Source organism: Thalassophryne amazonica, chromosome 6 (assembly GCF_902500255.1).
Source record: "Thalassophryne amazonica chromosome 6, fThaAma1.1, whole genome shotgun sequence".
Classification (NCBI taxonomy): domain Eukaryota; kingdom Metazoa; phylum Chordata; class Actinopteri; order Batrachoidiformes; family Batrachoididae; genus Thalassophryne; species Thalassophryne amazonica.
Genome location: NC_047108.1, coordinates 75,721,819 through 75,737,820, shown reverse-complemented (window position 1 = coordinate 75,737,820; position 16,002 = coordinate 75,721,819). Strand labels below are relative to the sequence as shown.

The 16,002-nt window shown below is 42.9% G+C and overlaps 1 protein-coding gene across 1 annotated transcript in view; it reads right to left on the bottom strand.

The window, feature by feature from the left end:
• The window catches only part of camkvl (CaM kinase-like vesicle-associated, like), a 204,586-nt gene that overhangs the window by 40,777 nt on the left and 147,807 nt on the right, over positions 1 to 16,002 (bottom strand). The gene's annotated exons all lie outside the window — the stretch shown is intronic.

Sequence of the window (16,002 nt, the reverse complement as noted above, 5' to 3'; positions counted from 1 at the left end):
GTGGCAGTGGAAATCGTGTGGTTCCGGTTCGTTTCCAGACGGGCGTCTCCTATCATCGAGCCTGCCCACACGACACCTTTATTGATTGACTTTTGCACATTCTGTAATCTGCTGTGTTTGGTTGTGTCATTCACAACAGTAAAGTGTTATAATTTGACTCCTTCCATTGTCCGTTCATTTACGCCCCCTGTTGTGGGTCCGTGTCACTACACTTTCCCAACAACTTTCTCATCACCTCCGTTCCCTTTGCCAACATGACCACTGAATTTTGCTCCTATCACTACTCTTTCATGCTTGGGCACACTCTCCACCACATCATCTAATTCACTCCAGAAATCTTCTTACTCCATCTCACAACCTACCTGTGGGGCATATGCACTGATGATATTTCATGCTTGGGCACACTCTCCACCACATCATCTAATTCACTCCAGAAATCTTCTTACTCCATCTCACAACCTACCTGTGGGGCATATGCACTGATGATATTCATCATCATCCCTTCGATTTCTAACTTCACACTCATCACCCTGTCAGACACTCGCTTAACCTTCAGCACTCTTACCATACTCATCCTTTAAAATGACCCCATCATCATTTCTCCTTACATCCACACCATGATACAATAACTTGGAGCCACCTCAGATGCTCCTGGTTTTACTTCCCTTCCACTTGGTTTCTTGTACACAGAATATGCCTACCTTTCTCCTCTCCAACATATCAGCAAATTCCCGACTTGCACTTCCACCCATCTAACCTTCCTCCTCCCCTGCTGTCTCTGGACACATTCTCTTCCCCCTCTTTTTCTTTGCTCAGCAGCAGCCCAATTTCTGCTGCCACCCTGTTGGGTGGCAACCGGTAGAGGTCATTGTTAACCCAGCCCTCAGCTGATGCAGAATGGAATTTCAATTTCTGACCTGCATTTTTTTTGGAGTTTTTTTTATGCTGGATGACCTTACTGATGCAACCCTACTCAGTTGTCTGGGCTTGGGACCAGCACTCAGAATGTACTGGCTTCAAACCCCATGTGGCTGAGTTATGAGAGTGTTGGTATTATTTTTTCAATTATTGCCTCATCCATCCATCGATCTGCCGAGGCTTTTTTGGCAGGTCAGTCACAGGATAGAAGAATATTTGCATGAGTTGAAAGATGGAATGTTACATACAATAATTTCTATACTATTTTACACAAATTAGGGTTTTTCAATTTGTTAGAATGAATTAGCAACCAACAGACAGGCTATAGGGAAGCAACCATTAATTCCTTTCTTTTTTCTTCAGTCTTTAAACTGTTTTTCAAAATGTAAAAGGAGGATTAAGTTTATCATTTTTGGGAGACTGTATCAACATCGGGCTTCCATGTTGATTCAGAGGTTCATTTGAAACTCATGAAAGCATGTCCATTCATTGTTGCAGATAATTACACACACGAACAGATGCTATATTCCATTTGCACACTCCTAAAACCTACACAGTGTAGCTTCACACTAATCTATATGTTTCTGGACCAGATCCATCTTACAAGTTTTACTTTTAGTGATACAGTCAGAGGTGTGTGTTCTTGTGATTGCCTTGATCGTTAATGTTTGTATGGTGTCCAATGCACTCAACATGGAGTATTTTGCCTGGCACAACAGATGAATCACACAACAACCTTGTCATCTTTGGACAGGAACCATCCTGTCCAAAGATGGCAAGGTCAGGCTAGGTCTGGTGGAATGCAATGTTGTGGCATCCATGACACTACGGAGTTGCCTTGGATTCTAGATGACAACCACTTAGGAAGGACCATCATTATTAGATAGGATACAGGGGATTTGGATTTCCTTTAGGTCCTGGTTATGATTAGTGTGAGCATTAGGTTTAGAATTAAAATTAGGGGTTAGCAGTGGTGACACAAAGCACTGTCATGTCCTTGACTTTGGACATCAAATATGTAGACTTAAGAGTGTCTTCATACAAAGAATTTGTTCAATCTTTGAACATTAGAGTAATTTTTAGTAACATCTGCAAGAACCTGACCATCATTTCAACCAATGTGGAAAAACACTTTCCTCATTAATCAGATGTGACAAAGTGACAAAGTCCTACTCTTGGATGCCCTTTATGGCATCAATAAGTCTTCTCATTATTTCATCATGTCACCATAAAACAGACTGAATATTTTTATTACTCAGCCCCTGCAGTGAATCCTTGGGTATCACTATTACTTGAGGTGCCATTAGTTCCAACATTATGACCATATGACATTTTTGTTGATAGGAGCATGCAACTGAAGCACTACTGAAATCCCCCAATAACTTTATTACAACCCCTGGCAAAAATTATGGAATCACCGGCCTCGGAGGATGTTCATTCAGTTGTTTAATTTTGTAGAAAAAAAGCAGATCACAGACATGACACAAAACTAAAGTCATTTCAAATGGCAACTTTCTGGCTTTAAAGGAGACCTGCATTGAAAAAAATGCAGTCAGATTTTTTGAAGAAAAAATGACTTACATTTACACATGACATCCTTCTGAATGTAGTAAAGTAAATTTGCAAGCCCAGATCTGTCATTCAACCGAGAAATCTTCATTTGAAAATGACAAATTTACAGCTAACATTTAGCCCTCCGCAAATTGTCCATCTCATTATGGACGCTGCTGAGACATCACGGACAAGACCCTATACCCAGCATGCATTGCGCCAATTGTAATTTGTGGATTTACATCAGTTTGCATCTGCACCTTTTTCTTGTCTTATACGGAAGGATCTACTTTTTTTAAAACTTCATATTGTCTTGCGGCACGTTTGGTGAGTACACATTTCTTTTATTTGTGCTTGAAAATTATTTTGGGGGACTTTTTCATACGCCCATTTGATTGAGTGGTGTCGCAATGAAAATCTACTGTCTTTCGCCTCCGGTACCATTGCGGGATATGGAGGCGAGATCCGCAAAGAATCCCAGTCATTAAAAATATATAAACCTCTCTCAGCATCCATGGAGTTCTGGGGCTCCGATTGCCGAGACGTGCTGTGCTGTGGATTTTGCCGCAAGAAGTCTGTCCTTGCAGCAACAGGTGTACCGGCCGCTTCACATTAAAACAGCAAGCGTAATCTCAGGACTTGTGCCAAGTGTGCTGCAGCTCCATTCAGTAGACAGAGAGGTGATGCCGGCGGCTGCAAAGCAGACACGGGCGGTGTGAGTGGCCCGCGTCAGGCGGTTAACGAGCTCGTTAACGAGCCCGCAGACTTAATAAGCGCAGCGGAGGCAGAGAGCAGGAGAGGAAGAACGGCGCCCGCTGTCGATGTCGTTGCTGATCTGAGCACACAGATCTGTATCTCACATTCATTGCAGCTTACTTTTGGATGTTGAAACCAGGACGTGTATAAGTAACATTACTAACAGATAAAATCAATTTCAATGCGGGATCGGACTGAAGGCGGGAGCGCGTCGTCTTGTCCCTGACGTCATGGAAATGATACGGCTGTACAAACTGTTTTCACAGAGGGCTAAATTTTAGCTGCAAATTTGTCATTTTTAAACAAAGATTTCTTCACTGAATTACAAATTTGGGCTTACAGATTTACTTTACTGCATTCACAAGGGTCTATAAATATCATATCAGCTATTTCTTTCTGAAATCTGACCACATTTATTTCAATGCAGGTCTACTTTAAGAAACACTATAAGAAATCAGGAAAAAAAAAATTGTGGCAGTCAGTAACGGTTACTTTTTTAGACCAAGCAGAGGGAAAAAAATATGGAATCACTCAATTCTGAGGAAAAAATTATGGATTCATGAAAAACAAAAGAACGCTCCAACACATCACTAGTATTTTGTTGCACCACCTCTGGCTTTTATAACAGCTTGCAGTCTCTGAGGCATGGACTTAATGAGTGACAAACAGTACTCTTCATCAATCTGGCTCCAACTTTCTCTGATTGCTGTTGCCAGATCAGCTTTGCAGGTTGGAGCCTTGTCATGGACCATTTTCTTCAACTTCCACCAAAGATTTTCAATTGGATTAAGATATGGACTATTTGCAGGCCATGGCATTGACCCTATGTGTCTTTTTGCAAGGAATGTTTTCACAGTTTTCGCTCTATGGCAAGATGCATTATCATCTTGAAAAATGATTTCATCATCCCCAAACATCCTTTCAATTGATGGGATAAAAAAGTGTCCAAAATATCAATGTAAACTTGTGCATTTATTGATGATGTAATGACAGCCACCTCCCCAGTGCCTTTACCTGACATGCAGCCCCATATCATCAATGACTGTGGAAATTTACATGTTCTCTTCAGGCAGTCATCTTTATAAATCTCACTGGAACGGCACGAAACAAAAGTTCCAGCATCATCACCTTGCCCAATGCAGATTCGAGATTCATCACTGAATATGACTTTCATCCAGTCATCCACAGTCCACGATTGCTTTTCCTTAGCCCATTGTAACCTTGTTTTTTTCTGTTTAGGTGTTAATGATGGCTTTCGTTTAGCTTTTCTGTATGTAAATCCCATTTCCTTTAGCCGGTTTCTTACAGTTCGGTCACAGATGTTGACTCCAGTTTCCTCCCATTCGTTCCTAATTTGTTTTGTTGTGCATTTTCGATTTTTGAGACATAGACATATTGCTTTAAGTTTTCTGTCTTGACGCTTTGATGTCTTCCTTGGTCTACCAGTATGTTTGCCTTTAACAACCTTCCCATGTTGTTTGTATTTGGTCCAGAGTTTAGACACAGCTGACTGTGAACAACCAACATCTTTTGCAACATTGCGTGATGATTTACCCTCTTTTAAGAGTTTGATAATCCTCTCCTTTGTTTCAATTGACATCTCTCGTGTTGGAGCCATGATTCATGTCAGTCCACTTGGTGCAACAGCTCTCCAAAGTGTGATCACTCCTTTTTAGATGCAGACTAATGAGCAGATCTGATTTGATGCAGGTGTTAGTTTTGGGTATGAAAATTTACAGGGTGATTCCATAATTTATTCCTCAGAATTGAGTGATTCCATATTTTTTTCCCTCTGGTTGGTCTAAAAAAAGTAACCGTTACTGACTGCCACAATTTTTTTTCCTGATTTCTTATAGTGTTTCTTAAAGCCAGAAAGTTTCCATTTTAAATGACTAGTTTTGTGTCATGTCTGTGATCTGCTTTTTTTCTACAAAATTAAACAACTGAATGAACATTCTTCGAGGCTGGTGATTCCATAATTTTTGCCAGGGGTTGTAGGTTAAAGGAATAGCAATGCAACACTTGACTTCCACACAGAGAAAGCTATTTTTTTGGGTGCTAAGGATGGACCACAGCAGTGAATTTGATTTCCAAACTTGACCTGACCTGAAAAAGCTTTTGACCTCACAGCACAGAACACAAGCCAGGTGGAAAACCAAGGACCTCAATTTTGAATCAGTAATCCTCAACCTCATCCTTTAATCCTCAGGGGCCCAGAAACATTAAAACTTATTGAGCTGGACTCTCCAGCAAGTCCATGGACCCAGGAATGTTAAACACCCAAATTACTGTAGCACAGAGAAGGTTCAGGACTCTATCCTCAATGTACTTTACCTCTCCTAAATACTCAAACTACCCAGCATCTGATGGATTATTCAATTCTGGAATTTTTTGTAACTTTCCTTGAGTTGACCTACAGTTTATGTTCTGTCTCTGTAGGGGCTTGAAACCATATTATATCAGAAGTGACTCCAATCAAACACCTGAAAGTAAATAATTAGATGGTTGAGAGGGAATGTTGAGTAACATCAGTGACACTCAAGGCAGCTAATAATGCCACAGTGACTGGAGCACTGTTATGACAGGCCATGAAACAACGTAAAAAAAAAAAAAAAGATGACACAAAGTAAGGAGCAAAGACAGAAAGGCAAAGGAAATGATCAAAAGTAACAACATTTTACCAGTGCTCTTTCTTGTCTTTCTGACAGGATCAATATTGTAGATGACAGGACCAGAGGTATTTTTGATCTATGGTGGCAACGAGGTTGGAGAAAACTGTAATCCCACTACTGGCCCTAATCTCTAATCTGCACACCAAATCCAGTCTGCTGATATACAAAATACATGGCCATGTGTGTTTGTGTACATCTGTGTGGAAGTGGCTGTCCACTACGGCAAAGGGCGGTGTGGGTTTGTGTGTATCCATATGTGCACCCTGTATGTGCGCAATGTACCGATGAGACCATGGGGTATTTAGTGGTGGAATGAAGAGGCCTAATTTTGCCAGAAGGTTATGTAAACACAACAGCATTAACAGAGTCCAGGAGAGCAAGGATGGTGCTTGTTTGAGGTGAATGGAGCACAATGATCCCTGTGGGAACAAAGTACAGATGTCCTTTCTGAATTACAGTAACATTTTAAGAGAAATTTGTTATTTTTCAATAACTATGGAACAGTAAAAAACAGACTTAGAAAGACAATGGAGGAAACAGGCAGACCATGGACACATTGTGTAGATTTGGTAAAAATGTATATAAACATAACTAGTACCATGGGGTTGACACCGTATGAAACATTGTTTGGCAGAAAATATCGATTGCCATATTATGGACAAATTTGGGATGTACCTGAGGAAGCCAATTTGGCGGATTACATGAGAAAAATGTTAGAAGGACAACGAGGGAGAGTTCCAAACACTGATGATCCCATTTCTCCACAGGAGGACCCTAAAGTGGTACCTGGAGACTGGGTGTTGATAAGAAGCATCAAGAGAAAACACTGGCATTCACCTAAATGGGAAGGGCCCTATCAAGTACTACTCACAACACCCACAGCTTTGAAAATTGGGGAAAGAAGTACATGGATTCATTTAACTCACTGTAAGAAAGTCATTTCTGCAGACACAGACAAACAGTAAGAACAGTAGGACAAGACTAGTAATAGTGTGTGAGCTTGGTGTTGAGATCCAGGTTAGACACGAAAGCTAGCAGAAGACATTAAGAAGCCACTGTTCTGAACATAGGTGTGCTGTAGTGTGCAGAAATGGCGAAAGAAAAAAAAAAAAAACGGGGGTTTCTGGACCCCACGGACAGTCCTTGTTATGCTACTTTTCTTTTTTGAATTGGGAGTATTATTAAAAGCCATGAGCACGGGACATGATAATAAGGATCACATCCGTAGATTGCAGAGACCAAAAAGAAGTAACAAAGACCCCAGTCCGATAATTAATGCCACAGTACATAGCTGTGATGGGAATAATGCATACCGATTTGGTGTACAGGCCTGCATTCCTAGAAATACTTCTGTGATCATCTCTGTACCATATAGTGCTCTTACCCATGGAATGCCGGATGGTGACAGAGGGACTAATTACGGAAATAGTTTCTCATGGTATATGACCAACGATCAACAAGATAGGAGATGGGAAACGTTGGTAGCCGATGAATGGAGTAGATGGACACCAAGATGGGCACAAACCGAGTGGGCTAAGTACCAGAGTCAAAGTCTCAAAATGTATCAAACAGATGATAAGCTGTCTATAGTGGTGAATACCACAGAAAAAGGAACCATATTCCCACCTGATATAGAGGGAGACTGTTGGTTGTTCCTCCTTTGGGTATACAAACAAGGAAAAGATCCGTATTTCCATTTCTTCCTCTGTGAAACAGATAGAGTACAGCAACCAATATTGACCGAATTAAGTACGTCAAAGGGGGTGTCCATACAAGCAAAGGGGGTGTCCATACAAGCAAAGGGGGTGTCTGTACAAGGCACAAAAGACATGAAGGCAGATGACTGGTTCCTAGTAACTACTGGAATTAGTGGACAAAATAACAATTGGCTTTTAATGGCAGAACAAGCAGGACTAGCAGCAAAGAAGGACTGTGTTGTATGTATGGGACCCAGACCTATATTACAGGTAATACCGGCAGCATTACCCAAAGACTGTCTACTGACTGCTATGACACAGACATACATTGCGGCAAACAACAAATGTTCTAAGTGGGACAAGATCTATCCAGTGACCAAATTGACTAAGATTAAACCTTTATTCTCAAGCAAAGTTGGGCATGCTAACCATACATATGTACACTTGACAGGGACAAGTAAGACTTTGGGTAGCTTAAACCACACCGCCTGGTGTAAGAATGTGGTCCATAGTACTCCTACATTCAAACCTGTCGGGAGGAGTGACGTATGGTGGTGGTGTGGGGATAACAGAATCTTTGACAGACTGCCACGAAATGTGTCAGGTTATTGTGCATTAATATCATTATTGTTACCAGTTGAAGCCATACCCATGACCCCTGAAGACGTTACGACATATGCAGCCTCTCTTATTCCTGAAGATTGGCAGAAAGGCGTAGCCAGACATAGAGTGAAAAGAGATTGGAAAGGAGTGGGAAATCCAACATATATTGACGCAATAGGAGTCCCCAGGGGAGTGCCTGACGAGTATAAACTGGTTAATCAAATAGCAGCTGGATTCGAATCTTCCATCTGTTGGTGGTGCTCAATTAATAAAAACGTGGACAGAATAAACTACATCCACTACAATGTACAGAAATTAGGAAATTGGACTGAGGAAGGATTTAAGGCTGTCCATTCACAGTTAGAAGCCACGTCCCTTATGGCCTTCCAGAATCGCATTGCTCTGGATATGTTGTTGGCAGAGAAAGGAGGTGTTTGTGCCATGTTCGGAGAACAATGCTGCACATTCATTCCCAACAACACAGCTGCAGACGGCAGTCTCACTCAAGCCATTGACGGGCTGAGGACGTTGAACAGGAAGATGAAAGAGCACAGTGGAGTAAACACCGAAGGCTGGGATTGGTGGCTGGAAGGGATGGGAAAATGGAGGTCTTTGATTTCTTCACTATTAGTGTCTATAGCAGTATTTGCTGCAATTCTAACATTGTGTGGATGTTGTTGTATTCCATGTCTCCGAGGCCTTGTAAATAGAATGATAACCACAGCAATAAGTCCAGGACCAGGAGGGGGTCCAGCATCATATCCACTTCTGGGGACAGATGACGACAAGGAGGACGATGGCTCTCCTGACCTGTACCCAGACCAATGGAAGTATGATGACCCAGACACCGATGATGGTGACAATGATGACATCACCTCTGGGGTGTAAGCCTAGAGAAAACATACCATGATGAACCTCTTAGTGAAAATCTCAAAAAGAAGTGCTAAGCTGAGTGATGCCTACTGTATGTTTTAACAGGCGATAAACAGGAGGGGAATGTTAGAGATTTTGTATACATGTTATCACTGTTAAACGTTTGTACATTTGCCTTCTTTCTCATGAGAACGGTGTTGTGCTGTTTTGCACTTCACCCTGAGAACGTACGTGTTATTCAACCTTTTTTAGCTTTGTCTTCTTTCTCATGAGAACGGTGTTGTGCTGTTTTGCACTTCACCCTGAGAACGTACGTGTTATTCAACCTTGTTTAGCTTTGTCTTCTTTCTCATGAGAACGGAGATGTGCTGTTTTGCACCTGTCTTAATGCAATCCTGAGAATTCAATTTTGTTTTGACGTTTGTGATGTGGTGTTTAGTGTGAAGGAGTGTGGAAGACAGGACACTTCAGGCAGATGCAGAACAGCTGATACCTGCAACAGACGAACGAGATGTGCTGACCTGAAGTGTTCTTCCTTACAGCTGCACTTATTGACGTATGCGTTTATGTTATGGGAAGAAACTTGTCTTGCGTCATTACCCCCACCCTTAGGACAAGTTTCTTGTTTATGTGATGAGGGCGTCTCTTAATAAAAAGAGCGGAAAAGCAGGCCAGACTTTAGTGTAGCCTTGGTGTACAGCCTGGCCGCACTCCGCGCGTAATATTTGATTTTCTGTCTCACTGGTGTTTCTTGACTCTGTTTGTCTTGTTAAAGGTTTTAAAAATGTTTGGAGGAGAAAATACCCAACATATACACTAGTTCCTTTCACAGTGAAGATACACATTCACCAGCTTTCACACTAATATGGAGTTGTATCAGGAAGAGCTTCCTGTGCAAAATGTGCCAAATCAACATTCCTTGGATTGTTCTATCTATCTATCTATCTATCTATCTATCTATCTATCTATCTATCTATCTATCTATCTATCTATCTATCTATCTAGATAGATAGATAGATAGAACTTTACTGATCCCTTGAGAAGACTCCCTCTGGGAAATTGAGGTTCCAGCAGCATTGTATAGGGATAGCAGCATACAGGGTAAAGCCCAGGTTACACACAGACGGTTTTGTCGGCGGGTAGTACGTAGACCGAAGTTCGCGGTAGTTCTGGCTGTTTTCGCGGTGGAAAGGGGTGGAGCATCGCGCCGGCGTTTTGAGCCACAAATACGCGGATAACACGCCACTAAATCCGCCGAATAAAGCGGAGTTTTGATGCCGTAGCTTCCGGCACACGTCAGGCAATGGGGGTTAATACCCAGTTCTATCCTTTACAATCGCAGGTTAAGACGCGCATGAGAATGGCAGTGTTCTGCTGCCGCCGATAATGCCCTGTGTACCGCTGGATTTATCCAGGCAAATCCTGCGTTCCTCCAGGAACTTTTGCATATAGGCACCGCCCCCAGAGTGTAATAGGCTGAAGCAGCTGTCAGTGCAGGGGGAGGGAGATCATTTCTCAGCCTTTTCTTTTCTCTCCTTTTTTCCCTCCTCAACGTGTTGCTCGTCTCCACCACAGGGCTACCCTCTGCTTCTGAACCAGACCTCTTGGTAAGTCCTTGCCACTACCAATTTTATTTTAGGAGGCATACTGGAGCTTCTCTGCAAAAATATCTGGAGGTGGCCGCAAGTGAGAGGCCTGCATGCAGCGCGCTAGCGTTTTTATACTGACCGCCGCCTATCGGCTGTTTGGAACGCCGTTAACCGGGAGGTGGCGTTTAGAACGGAGTACTGTCCGCTAGCGCCGCCGTTTTGTCTGCCTCTGTCGCCGGTTAAAACGCCTTTGAGGACGCCGATGTGGGCTCTATCGCCATTTTACACGCCGTTGGTTAGGGATACAATGCCGGCCGCCAATTACGGCGGTGTAAACTGCGGCACTACAGGAAGGGGCGGGATGACACGGCAATTAAAAAGTATCAAACACCGTTGTTCACGTTGTCTCCGTCGTCAGGCCACTTCTCCGGGAGCGCTCCCGGAATTATTCGACATGTTGAATAATTTTTTCGATGATTCCCGGTGAAGCCGGAACCAAACCACGCCCCCGTGCGCCGGCGTTAACTACGGCGTTTGATCCCTAAAATGGCCCAGAGGGGGCAAAATCTCTGCCGGGACGCTTCCGGGAGAGTTTACCGTCTATGTGTAAACGGGGCTTAAGAAGCACACAATGTATCAAAAGTGAAAGTAAAAAAGAAAACAGTTTGCAATATAAATGCACAATATAAATATCAAGCATACTGATCAATGCTGGTTTACTGGAGACAGTATAGATACAACATGGAAGGATTGTGTGTTAATCAAGAATAAATTTGTAAAATTTCTGACAGAAGTGTTGCAATGTCAAGGCCATTATGCAAGAACTAGCTTGCATAATGCGGTGTTAAATGTAACACACGAGCGTTGCACTCCCCTTGCTATTTACATAGTATAAGACAGTTTAGTTGCCACTCTCCACTTCAGCAGTGTTGATATTAGTTTCTGTTTTCAGCATATTATAGTGTTGAACATCACAGCCTCGGATGTTGTGTTTCAGTCCAGAACACAGAGTCAGTAGAAACTGCAGCTTCAGAGTAGGAGACAGTAAAGTGTGCTGAGAGAAGAGAGGCGATAAGATGGGGAGACAAAGGAAAAAGTGTGACAAAGACAGGGAGCAGGAAGGCGAGGACACACACTCACTATGACTAAGTGAAAAAGTGGAAAGAACAATAAAAATACTGTTAATAGGAAAAGCAAAAAGTGTAAAAAAGAGCATGGCAGTCACAGAGTGGCTCTGATCCTCACAACTTCACAACTGTTTATGTGTGAAGGTTTGGGAGATTTGTGTGTGTGTGTGTGTAGCAGCATGTGTTAACAGGTTATGTGTAACTTGTTAGAAAGGGCTGTCCCACACATCAGAAAGCACTGACAGGGTGTTCTCACTACCAAAAATAGCCTAGCATAATCAAATGAGGGCAGCAAGGTGGTTGAGTGGTTAGCACTGTTGCGTCATAGCAACCAGTTTATTGGATCGCTTTCCGCCTGAGCGTTTCTGTTTGGAGTTTGCATTTTCTGCCTCCCACTTCCAAAGACATGCAGGTTAGGTGAAGTGGCAACTTTAAATTGTCCATAGGTGTGCGTGCAGGTGTGAATGTGTTGGCCCTGTGATAGACTGGCATCTTGACCAGGGTGTACCCCGCCTATTACCCTGTGTCTGCTGGGATATACCCCAGCACCCTGTGACCTTTGGTACAGAAAATTAATGAATGATCAAACGAAAATGGAGTAATGTCCTGTTCTACCGCGGTCTCGGGGGCCTACTCTGGGGCTTGTGGGCTCCAGGGTGCCGCAGCTCATTGGGGGGTGGGGGGGTGTTGTGGTGCACATGTGATGACACTGGGGGGGGGTGGATGTCTGCTGGATGGATGGGGGTGTGGTCTCTGCGGGGGGGCAGGGTCTTGTCCCGCTCTCACTTTGGGTTTCCCGGCTCGGGGTTTTGGTCCCGCCCCTTTTCTGGGGGCCAGATCTCGCCCTCGTTGGCTCAGTGTTCCTTGCCCAGGCTTGGGGTTCAGACGTGCTGGCTCTTTGGCTCCTTGTCACCGCCGCTGCTCGCTCCTCCCTTGGGGGGACTGTGGCCCATGTGGTGGGGTTCTGGGGCACCCTCTTTTGTGGCACATGCTGTCTGTCTTGCAAGAATAAATTGCATATATGTGTATATAAATGGTTCTACCATTTGACATTTACCATCAGTATATATGCAGACAGGGTAAAAAAAAGAAAAAAAAGGATTTTTTTTCGTGATATGAAAAAAGCATATGATGTTATCAACAAACTAATATAATAAATCGGTTTTCGTGATGCTGTCACAAACTTGCTGTGAGGTCAGAGTGTTGATCAACAATCCATCCATTATCAGTACCTACTTACTCCATCTAAGGGTCACAGAGGATTTGGAGCCTATCCCAGCAGTCATAGAGCATGATGCAGGATACATCTTGGACAGGACACCAGTCTGTTGCAGGGCCACATATAGACAGACAAACATTCACACTTGCATGCACACCTATGGACAAATTAAAGTTTCCAATTCACTTAACCTGCATGCCTTTGGATGTGGGAGGAAGCTGGAACAAGGGAACCCACATAATCATGGGGAGAACATGCAAACTCCACACAGAAACAGCAGGAAGCAATCCCACAACCTTCTTGCTGTGAGGCATCAGTGCTAACCACTAAGCCACCGTACTGCCCATTGATCAACAACATTACTGAAAATAGCTTCTGGACTAATGTTCATGAAACCTGGCGGAAGGGTGCTCAATTAAGAACCAATTCAATTTGGATAGTTTCAGGAAATTTTTTGCAATTTTGTCAACACTAAAGCCCCCATCACACATAGCAAGAATGTGCCGTAAGCATGCCAGATACAACAAATACTGCCATAATCCGACGCAGCCAGGAGGAAAAGAAGTGTGGTCTGCAGTGTCGCAGCACAGACAGACTGCCTCGTCCACACCTGTCAGATCATATGTAAATGACACAAACTGCTGTCAGATGGCCATAAAAGGCGCTGCAGACCGCCCGATCTCCAAATGTCTGGATGGCAGACCGGGGCACTGTTTTCCTCATGTGCACTTCACGCACACACGTGGGGCTGTAATTATCACTCAGCCATGTGTGTGTGTGTGTGTGTGTGTGTGTGTGTGTGTGTGTGTGTGTGTGTGTGTGTGTATGCATGGGCCACTAAGCACGACAGCTAGACAGTTTCACTCCAAAGTTCACTGGCATTGGGCCATGCAGTCCCCTGCGTCAGACGGAACGCCTTTCCAGGGAACTTTTTTTTTTCTTGTTTGCACACTTCAGGAGCACAACGCAACTCAAAATTATTATACGTGGCACGTGCAGGTCATACCGGCAGGCATACCGTGCCAGATCTATTTCTAGGTTCCCTCGTATGCACTCAAATACACTCAACAAAAATATAAACGCAACACTTTTGGTTTTGCTCCCATTTTGTATGAGATGAACTCAAAGATCTAAAACTTTTTCCACATACACAATATCACCATTTCCCTCAAATATTGTTCACAAACCAGTCTAAATCTGTGATAGTGAGCACTTCTCCTTTGCTGAGATAATCCATCCCACCTCACAGGTGTGCCATACCAAGATGCTGATTAGACACCATGATTAGTGCACAGGTGTGCCTTAGACTGTCCACAATAAAAGGCCACTTTGAAAGGTGCAGTTTTGTTTTATTGGAGGGGGATACCAGTCAGTATCTGGTGTGACCACCATTTGCCTCATGCAGTGCAACACATCTCCTTCGCATAGAGTTGATCAGGTTGTCAATTGTGGCCTGTGGAATGTTGGTCCACTCCTCTTCAATGGCTGTGCGAAGTTGCTGGATATTGGCAGGAACTGGTACACGCTGTCGTATACGCCGGTCCAGAGCATCCCAAACATGCTCAATGGGTGACATGTCCGGTGAGTATGCCGGCCATACAAGAACTGGGACATTTTCAGCTTCCAAGAATTGTGTACAGATCCTTGCAACATGGGGCCGTGCATTATCCTGCTGCAACATGAGGTGATGTTCTTGGATGTATGGCACAACAATGGGCCTCAGGATCTCATCATGTTATTTCTGTGCATTCAAAATGCCATCAATAAAATGCACCTGTGTTCTTTGTCCATAACAGACACCTGCCCATACCATAACCCCACTGCCACCATGGGCCACTCGATCCACAACATTGACATCAGAAAACCGCTCACCCACACGACGCCACACACCAAAAACCAAAAAAGTAGACAAAAAAAAAAGAAAAAAAAAAAAGAAACCCAAACACTTAAAAAAAAAAAAAAAAAAAAAAATAAAAAAAAATATATATATATATATATATATTTTAATATTGATGAGAAATGTTCATCCAGGCAGCACAAATGTCAATGTTATTTCTAAAAATCACAAAGTTCGAAACTGGCATTAAAATGTCTCAATAGCAGGCTAGGGACCACTCCCAAACACACTGTTTCATCACTCCTCCACAAGCTCAATAATCAAATAACAGTATGGATTTATGAATTTGAAATCCAGCTTGTGCCAAACAGATCAGATCTGGCTGCCTCTGAGAAAGTCCTGTGTGAAATTGGGTTACGCGTCTAGATTCTTGAAGACTAAATCCTTTGGGATGGTGTTGTATCTTGGCACCTGTTTTATTATCTGTTACAATTACACTTGCACATTTAATGTATCTATGACCTTGACAGTTGGGACTCATTAATTAACTAGTGTGGTTGATCAGAACTGTATGTTCCCAGGAAGCAGAAATTCTCAAACTCTTTCAGGTCAAAGATGCTTTGGAGGTAAGAAATTAACCAAATGGTCCTGATAAATACTTTGTAAATGAGATGAAATGAGTCCATCTGTCTGGTTTTAAACACATGAACACTGGGTGCCTGGATGACTTCTGGTAAGGAGTTCAGTTGTTGATGGCACATTGGGAGAAGCTGTGTTAATAATGTTCAACATATTTTTTTGTATGATCACTGATTGTGTTCTTACACTTGACTTTGCAACTTGGAAATTATTACTTGGTTTTAAATCATAAATCTTTAATGAATGAATGAATGAATGAATGAATTATTTCGGCGCACAGACTCAACAATAACAAAAAACTCATAAAGAGGACAATTTAACAGTGAATCTGTGTGACCAAAAGGGTTTGGGCAGAAGCTTATAAACTGACTGACTGGCACCTCCCTACTTGGCTTACTTAAACCTTACGTACCGGCCCGGACTTTGTGTTCTCAAGGTGCAGGACTACTTTTTGTCCCTAGGGTGAATAAAAAGTCAGCAGGTCACAGAGCTTTCTTATTGTGCCCCTGTTCTGTGGAATG